Source organism: Sus scrofa, chromosome 14 (assembly GCF_054392235.1).
Source record: "Sus scrofa isolate SSC_HxYL_T2T_F1_AM1 chromosome 14, Sscrofa_HxYL_maternal_Yorkshire_Landrace_v2.0, whole genome shotgun sequence".
NCBI lineage: Eukaryota > Metazoa > Chordata > Mammalia > Artiodactyla > Suidae > Sus > Sus scrofa.
Genome location: NC_139396.1, coordinates 83,052,132 through 83,061,793, shown reverse-complemented (window position 1 = coordinate 83,061,793; position 9,662 = coordinate 83,052,132). Strand labels below are relative to the sequence as shown.

At 41.9% G+C, this 9,662-nt stretch overlaps 1 protein-coding gene across 11 annotated transcripts in view; it reads left to right on the top strand.

Moving 5' to 3' along the window:
- LOC100627762 (zinc finger protein 33B) overlaps positions 1 to 9,662 on the top strand; it is a 56,132-nt gene that overhangs the window by 27,666 nt on the left and 18,804 nt on the right. For 2 of the 11 annotated variants that reach the window (XR_014827942.1, XR_014827941.1), the window contains exons 7-8: positions 2,569 to 2,748; positions 3,450 to 3,903. The exons of 8 other annotated variants lie outside the window; for them this stretch is intronic. The gene's annotated coding sequence lies outside the window, so the exon portion shown is untranslated. Of the gene's footprint in view, positions 1 to 2,568; positions 2,749 to 3,449; positions 3,904 to 9,662 lie in introns of those variants that run through there. One more of the 11 variants, XR_014827940.1, reaches the window with a different exon arrangement.

Below are 9,662 nucleotides of genomic sequence, written 5' to 3'. Positions count from 1 at the left end.
GTGTAGGTCTCGCTCCAGCGTTGCCATGATCCATTGTGTAGGTCTCAGATGGGGCTTGGGTCTGGTGTTGGCTGTGGTATAGACCAGCAGCTGCATCTCTGATTTGACCCCTAACCTGGGAACTTCCATATGCCATGAGTACGGCCCTAAAAAAAAAAAAGAAAGAAAAAAAGATCATTAATTGGCTACACCCCTGTGTGACTTGTCATTGGGTTCAGTCTGTTTAACAGGTGGTGTCTAAGGCTCCTGCCTATAAAGGCAGTGACAACACAGCACCCTAACTGGTCAGAACTTGAGCTGCATCTATCAGAGTAACTCTCTGATTCCTGCATGTAGCCTGCCAACCATCCCTGGCTGCTTGGAGTACCCATATATACCATTGTTACTGTCCACCACTGGGACTGGGCATATGGATGGCTATTTGTGAAGTTTGTGGTAAGATAGGCAACTACCAGTTCAAGGAGAATTAAGTGTGGTACCCCAGTTGCCTACTGAGCTGTTGTTGTTTAGACAAGGGTAGTAGCCTTTCCTATCTCTGCTGCTCCTTCCCTTGCTGTCATTGCATACACTCTTCTGACCCTCAAGGGTATTGAAATGCACATTCATGGTGGCCTGTGGCTCAAATGCTGATGAGAAAAGAAAAAGGGACCATCCCCTCCAAGTTACCAGAAGAAGTAACTCAACTGCTCATCCAGTACGAAATCCCGTGTCACTGTGTTTTGCTTAGTTCTGCTGTTTACCAACCAAAAGACCAATCTAGCAATCATGGGGCTTGATCACCTTGACCCAGGGAATGGACAAAATGACCTATCATTTGTGGACTCTGAGCCCAGGAACATTGACTGGCATTCCCTAGAAGAAGAGACAGCTACCTATGAGGCCAGCTGCTGCTGTACTTTCCCTTGTAACCACCCAAAAAGCCCATGCCATCAGTGATTGAATAGTGACAAAAACTGAAAGCCAAGACTTTCATGGCTAGAAATCCAAAATAACTGAGGAACTTTGTCCAGAGAGAAATGAGAGAGAAAGGAACATTCATGGCAGAAAGAAGAGATGGCTATAGCAGAGGATGTTCAATCAACCAATTTCTGGGTTATGGGTCCAGCATGCTATTGGCGCACCACCCGCTCCATATTTGTCTTTTGCAAAAAGAAAGAAAGAAACAAACAAACCCTATGCTCATGGTTAGAGGGGAAGACAGCCCCCCTGTGCCACAGCAAAGGGGTTAATTCAAATTGCACCTTAAGCTTGGAATCCTTAAACCGTATTAAGCAACTACAGCTATGGAGCAGGCCCCTAACCCTGACAATCCTGATTGGAGGCTCTCTGGAGAAAGAAATTTATAAACTTGGTCAGAGTAAAGAGAAGCCCCCTGAAGTATATCAAGTGACCACAAAAAGGAAAGAAATGGAAAGAATGAAAGGAGGGAGGCAGGGACTTAGGGAGAGGAAACAACAAAATAACCAAAACAAAGGTCCACAGTTTGTTTTTTCTTTAAATTGAGATACAGTTGCTATACAATATTATATAAATTAGGTCCACAGTTTGGCTCAATTGGAAATCCAAAATTTACTAAAATAATTTATACAACAAATGATAAAGGGCACTGATTGGCTTTTGTACTTTCCAAATTAATGTTAACTTTACTATCTGTTGCTATGTACCATTGGCAAACTTTCATGGCCTTACTAAAGGGCTCAAATTATAGTTATCTGGGCATCCCTAGAAATAATCATGTTAACCATATTACTATCCCCTAAAATCTTAGAGGAGTTAATGAATGTAAAGTAGAATGCTATAGACTGAATGTATGTGTCCTTAACAAAACTCATAATATTTAATCTCCAATGTGATGGTATTTGGAGGTGGGTCTTTTAGGGGGCGATTAGGTTATGAGGACAGAGCCCTCATGAATGAGGTTACAGCTCTTATAATAGAGACTAAAGAGAATTTCTTTGCCCATTCCACAATGTGAGGATTTAGGAAAAGAGCCATCTATGAACCAGGAAACAGGTCCTCACTAGATGCTGAGGCTTCTGGTGCCTGGATCTTGGACTTCTCAGCTTCTAGAACTGTGAGAAATAAATTTCTGTTGTTTATAAGCCACTTAGTCCATAGTATTTTATTGTAACAGCCCAAACACACAGAGTCCTTTAGGACAAATGCGCTGTTTCACCTTAACTTTAACTATTGTCTAAGTTTCCTATGGTTATAGCATCCATTGACTTAATTTTAGCATAGTCCTATAGAATGCATGATGCTCTGATCCAGTGAATAATAAAATTGAATTTTTGGCACTTGCAAATTAGGTTGACAAGATGGGACCCCATGTACCAAATGCTCCAACCAAAGCCATTGTAAAGACTTATTTAGAGAAGAAGTGATTATCACTACTCCTCTGTGTTTAATGGTTTAGTTTAGCTTATTCTTAGCCTGGAAATAATGATGCATCACAGTGGATTATCACAACCTAATGCTGCAGCCAATCTATTAAGGATTCAGTACCCGATGTTATTGAAAGTATTGCTTCCATCTGAATAGTAAGTGGTAAATATTTTGTTATTACAGGTTCGGCTAATACGTTCTATTCAGTGATCTTTTCAACAGAATCTCAGCCACAGTTTTCCTTCACCTCCAAAGGGACACAATAACCTTTACCAAGCTACCCAAGGGATACTAAAAACTCTGCCATTGCACACAGTTTGTAGGCAATACCATAACTGCATCCAGTTTTCTCCAGGAGCACAGGTATGACATTAACATTGATGACATCCTCCTCACAGGAAATTCATTTGGGACATATAAATACTCACAAAAGAATGCACAAAACGGAAGTAAGTTGTTTCCCTACCCATAATACAAAGATCTGCCCCCTCAGTTAAGTTCCTGAAAATTATTTGTAAACCAAGGACTACTCCATCCCTGACATTGTCAAAAAATAGCTACTGACTTTTTTTTTTTCATGTCAGTTCTACACACACACAATGTGGCTTCTTTAGGCAACATATTCCCCACTTAACTTTTTTTTTTAATGTTACTTTCAAATTGGCCTAATTTATATAGGTCTCCTTCAAAGACAGGCTTAAAAATCAATCTAAATTGAAATCAACAGGCACCCCCCCATTGGTTCCCTCAGAGACTTTCACTGTAGAGGGTTTAGCAACCTCCTCTCATGCCTCCTGCCTCCTGGAGTCTAAACCAAGGATATGAGGAATATGGTGGTGGCTGAGACATTCTGTAAATCTGCCAATGTTGGTGTTGACAGATACATTGCAGACAGAGAAAGCAAATCCATGTCCAGAGTAAATATCTGGCAGTAGGTACAAAAACACCTCCCCTTTTGTGATAGGAATAGTCTAATGTAATCAACCTGATAACAAGTAGCTAGCTGATCTATCCAAGCAATGGTGCCAAGTTAGTTGTTAATTACTGGTCTCTGCTTTTGGCAGATGAGGCACTCAATTAACAGTGACTTTAGCCAGATTGGCCTTGAGTGGAAGTCCCTGTTGCTGAACCCAGGCACAAGCTCCTTCACTGCTGCTACGGCCACTTTGTCCATGAGCCCACTTGGCAGTGACAGAGTGGCTGGGGCAAGGGCATCTCCGACAGAAGATTGGCATCCACGGAATGTGTCCTTCACCTAATTATTAAATCCTCTGGTGAGATCACTCTTTGCCTAAGCATTCACATGGTACACAAATACCTTCATTCTCTGTGCCCATTTGAAAACGTTTGTGCATGCACCTCTTCCCCAGAACACCTTTTTTGCAGATTTTCCAACATACTCCTTCCTAGTCATTGACCATTTAGCCAAACCCTTAGCTCCTGTGCCCAAATAAGTATTGACCCATAACTTTGGCCATCTCTCCTTCTGTGCAAAATAAACCAAGTTTCTATCCATTTGAATGATTTCCCCTCACTGCTGAGTTTAAGGACCATCTCAGAGTGGTGCTGTGGGGCTGCATACCATGCGGAATTATCTAACCCAAGCCTGAGATTTTTTCTTTCTCAGTCAGCTGGTCATAGGGAGCTCCTCCTGAGTCCATAGCTGTGGATTGAGAGAGAGGCTAATGGAATTTAGTTCCAATGGGGGTCATGGGCATACTTGTCCCTTCAGGACCTGCTGAGATCTGATCTTGTATATGTCATTTCCATTTAATGTTGAAGTGTTGCTGTGAACACCTAATTGTATAGCTTGATGGATCAGACAATGCTCAGTTCTTTTTTTTTTTTTTTTTTTTTTAATGGCCACACCTGTGTTCCTGGGCCAGGGATTGAATGTGAGCCACAGCTGTGACCTATGTCACAACTTTGGCAATACCGGAAACTTTAACTTGCTTTTGCTGGATCAGGGATCGAACCTGCCCCTCTGCGGTAACATGAGTCACTGCAGTCAGATTCTTAACCCACTTCTCCACAGCAGGAAATCCATTACTCAGTTCTTGATGGGCAACTCAGGTTTGCATGGTAACTTGTTACCCCTTGGTTAGTGTTCAGTATTGCCTAAGACCTATTAGCAAGGAAGCCAAAAGCTGTTTCTCAAAAGGAGCATAGTGGTTCACAAGGGCTGACATGGCTTTGCCTAAAGAATATTATGGGTATGTGCTATGAGTCACGTGTAGGGGCCTGCTAAAGGCTCCAAACAGGATCCTCATCTACTTCTGATACTCAAGCAACATTGGATCTGCTAGATAATATACCCTCAAAGGCATAGAAATTTGCTTCGTATCTTGGATCTGTTGTAGAATAGTGTCTTGTTCTGGACCTCACTTAAAATTGGTAGCTTTTCTGGCCACTCAGTAAGTGGCCTGGAGTAGCAGGCCCACTGTGACATATGCTGTCTCCAAAATTCAAGGTGGCCCAATAGTTATGCCTCTTTCCCAGTAGTAGAAGGAGCCAGATGTAGGCAATGTCTTCACTTTGGAAGACATGCCCCACATCACTCAACCCTTATAAATCTTACCAAGGTGGAAGCCCCCTGAGTTTTTGTGGGATTTTTATCTCACCCTTAGGTATACCAGTATGTAACTAGTGTATCTTAAGTAGTTGCTACTTCCTGCTCAGTAGGTTCAATCAGCAATCAGCATTACATCATCCATGTAATAGACCAGCAAGATGTGTGGTGGAAGAGAAAGACAATCCAGGTCTCTGTAGAGTAAACTATGAGAATAGGACTGAAGAGTTGATAGATCCTTGAGGTAGGACAGTGAAAGTATATTGCTGGCCTTGCCAATAGAAAGCAAACTTTTTATGATGATACTTTCGAACACTTATAGAGAAAAAAAAGCATTTGCCACTAAATAGTTGCTCACCAGATAACAAGAAAGTTGATTTGTTCCTACAAAAAAAGGAAATACACCTGAAGATGGAGTCACGACCTGATTAAATGTAGATAATCCACTGTCATTATCTAAGAACAATATGTCTTCTGCATGGGCCAAATAGGTAAGTCGAATGGAGATGTGGTAGGGATTGCCCCTGGATTTTTCCAGACCTTGATGTTGGCACCGATATTTGCAATTCCTCCAGGAATGCAGTATTGCTTTTTTTTATTTTCCTGGATAAAGGCAGCTCTAGTGACTTCCATGTGGCTTTTCCTACCATATAGCTCCCACATGACAGGCCAAGGAGCCAGTGTAAGGATTCTGAAAATTTCTGGTGTCTCTATTCCAATTATGCATTCCACAGTTGAGGAAAGAACCACACTAAGGTTTTGGGACACACTGGGTTCACTGTGAGACCTGAGCAAACTCCACTGATGACTTGACCCCACTGAGCCCCTACTCTGAATGGTATACTATGCTGATTTTTTGGGTTACTAAGAATTGTTCAAAGCCAGTATTTGGGAATCCCCCCAAATTCTGATTATTTCCCCCTATCTGATGCAAAATCACACTGGTAAATAGATGCAGGTTCCCTTGAGAAACACTGGGAGAAAAATTTACATATACTTTTGACAATGTGGAAGGTTCTTCCTCAAGAAGATCTGGACACTCTTCTACTCAAGGGGCATTCTGGGTCTGTGAACTGGCTGAGGGCTTCAAATTGATTGAAGGGGCATGACTGTCTTGGTGATTCAAGTCACACTTCTGTTTGCCGTGCCTAGAAGTATTATGCCTAGAGGTTTTCCACTTGGATGAAGGCTTTAGTGGGCTTACCATCTATTTTACTTCTGGTTACACCATAATCAACTAGTGGACACCAAATATCTCTACAAGCCAAATTACTCTATTACTGCCTTGGCTCCACCATCCATTACAGTAACCACATCCATGCTTTTAACAATTAAGTGTCATACTTTGCCCCTGCTACCCTGGGATCTCAGCATCACCTTAGAATTACATCCCTACCTCAAAGCAACAATTCTCCTTGTAGTTTTTGACTTATTGAGAAGGTCAGCCATGGAATTCTTCAAGGAACCTGGGGTTTGCCTGACAAAAGGGATGTCCTCTGGACCTTCTGAGGTTGGTGAGCAAGTCTTACATAAATTTACCCTCTAACATTCCAACCTTAAGCCTTTGGATACTTTATAGTGTACCAAGGAAATTTGGTATTTAAACTTCTTTACTGTATATCTGTATTTTAGTCAACCAAAACAAATAATTAGAACCATTGCTAGCTTCAAACTAAAATACTTTAAGTATCATATGCTTAGTGGGCCCGTGTCAATAAATTAAGCTTGGGAGTTTGTTGTGGCACAGTGGTTAACGAATCCGACTAGGAACCATGAGGTTGCGGGTTCGATCCCTGCCCTTGCTCAGTGGGTTAACGATCCGGCGTTGCCGTGAGCTGTGGTGTAGGTCGCAGACGTGGCTTGGATCCCATGTTTCTGTGGCTCTGGAGTAGGCTGGCGGCTACAGCTTCGATTAGACCCCTAGCTTGGGAACCGCCATATGCCGCAGGAAACGGCCCTAGAAAAGACAAAAAGACAATCAATAAATAAAGAATTTAAGTTTGGTCCAATTTTATATTTTTCTCACTCAGATCTGAAACACATTCCCCAGGTTTCCATAAAAGTTGTAACATTACACACTTCTTTTGGTATCTTTGGCATCTATTGAGACTTAGTTCTGGTTTTAGGTGTAGAAGCAAGGAGAGGTAGTGGAAGTAGGTCTTGAAGAGGATCAGAAGTTCTTTGCAAGACAGCTATGACAGGGGAGGCCATAATAGGTTCTTAAGGCCAAGGAAGACTAAAGTTAGGGTTGGAAAGGCTGGTTCTATTAGAAAGAAGGAAAAAAAATATGGAGTTCCCTTTGTGGCTCAGCAGTAATGAACCCGACCAGTAAGGAAGATGCAGGTTCAATCCCTGCCTCACTCAGTGGGTTAAGGATCTGGCATTGCCATGAGCTGTGGTGTAGATCACAGACAAGGCTCAGATCCCCCCGTTACTGAGGCTGTAGCATAGGCCGGCAGCTAGCTCCGATTCAGCCCCTAGCCTGGAACTTCCAAATGCTTCAAGTACGGCCCTAAAAAAGCAAACAAACTCCTCAGGTCTATTTAAATCTGCTGTTTCCCCATCCCAGTTTTCAGAATCCTGTTCATTACCAGTCAATGCCCTGTTTTTTTTTGTTTTGTTTTGCTTTTGCCCTGGTTTTAATGAGATAGGAGACACTATAAGGTTGGAAATTCAATTTACATAGTAATTAAGCCACCCAAAGGATTTATCATTGGGTTTGGTTTTCATAAATCTTAGCCCTGCAGCTTTAGGAGACCAGCTGCTTTCAGGATTATCAGAGAAGCTCTAAGGTCCCCTATGTGGATCTTACACAGGGAATTTAAATACCTGAGCTTCTCATGTTCTTTCCCTGAGCTCTTCAGCACATTTAGAAGTGAATAGCCAATCCCATTATACTCCTTATGCTCATTAAAGTATCTAGTGAAACAAATACTGGATTCCCCAAAGCTTTGCTTTCTATAGGCACTTGATTATAGGCATCTAAAGGAAATCATTTGAGTAACTATTGCCACTGCATGTCATAGACTGCCAGTGCCCTTTTGCAACTGAAACAGAGTCATTAATGGTTTTAAGTCTATTCTAATCAGATTCTAGAATCTAATCACAAAAATCCAGATGCAATTCAGAGGAACCAAATCTGACTTGGTACAAATTGATGATTCAGGCAGGATTTAATTAGAGGCACAGAACCATAAGAAGAGTGTGTATGTATAAAGGGATTTATTACAGGGCTTTGGCCTTATACAATGGTGGGAAGTGGTTAAACAGTCTCTTTAAGGTTGTTGTCTTCATGTCCAATGAAGGCACTTGAAGTCCATAGGGCAGACAATAAGGAAAGGAAGGTGGATGTGGTATACAAGAGAGGAAAAAAAAAAACAACAAAAACCTTTATAACTCACAACCATGAGTAGAGCCAAAGAGGATGGGTTAAAACAAAGTCAGTTCTCATTGCCTCTGACCTTGATGGTGTGGCGTCCTACAGAAGCTGGGGCCCTTAGTCACAGAGGTAGTCACACATGTATTGGAGAAGCTGAAGGATCCATGTGCAACAGTCATAGGGTCTAGTGGTGTCTCATGCCACTGAGGTGGTCAGTAGGTCAGCAAAAGCTTGTGTGAGATACAAAATGGCTATTAAGGAGTTCCCGTCGTGGCGCAGTGGTTAATGAATCCGACTAGGAACCATGAGGTTGTGGGTTCGATCCCTGCCCTTGCTCAGTGGGTTAACGATCCGGCGTTGCCGTGAGCTGTGGTGTAGGTTGCAGACGCGGCTCGGATCCCGAGTTGCTGTGGCTCTGGCATAGGCTGGCGGCTACAGCTCCGATTAGACCCCTCCATATTCCGTGGGAGCGGCCCAAGAAATAGCAAAAAGACAAAAAAAAAAAAAAAATGGCTATTAAATCATTACACCCTCCAATCTTGCAGGAGAATCACTTTTATGGTCCATACCCATGGGAAGCTCAGGGAAATGTAGTTCAGCCTAGCCTAGGTAACACATTACAAAGCAACCACATTGGCCAATAAAGGAACAGTGAAATCAATTCAGTGAATCAGTGCTAATGATTTTTAAGAGCTAGAATAAAACAGGTAATATCAGAATTCATTATAGATATAGGTAAATACTAGATTTATAAAATATAGTAAATTATTATTTGATAGTAAATTTATAATTATGAAATATTATAATCAGTTATATATCATCATAAACTGGATTGTTTTCCCCTTTAAAGAAATAAAGTTAAATGAGGTCATAAGGGTGGGGCCCTAATCCAGTATGACTGGTGTCCTTTTAGGAAGAGGAAGAGATAGGAGGATACACATGCACAGAGAAAAGGCCACATGGGGACAAAGTGAAAAAGCAGCCATCTATAAGCCAAGGAAAGAGGCCTCAGGAGAAAACAAACCTGCCAACACTTTGATCTTGGACTCCAAGCTTTCAAACTCTGAGTAAATAAATTTCTGTTCTCTGAGTCACCCAGTCAATGGTATTTTGTCATGACAACTGAATGTTTGTGTTCCCCCACCCCAAATTCATATGTTGAAATCTAACCCTCACTGTGGTGGTATTAGGAGGTGGGGCCATTAGGAGGTAATTAGGTTAGGAGACTGAAAATCATGAATGAGATCCCACAGAACTCCCTAGGCTTTCCACTGTGTGAGGACACAGTGGAAAAGTCCTGCTATTAACCAGTAAGAGGGCTCTCACCAG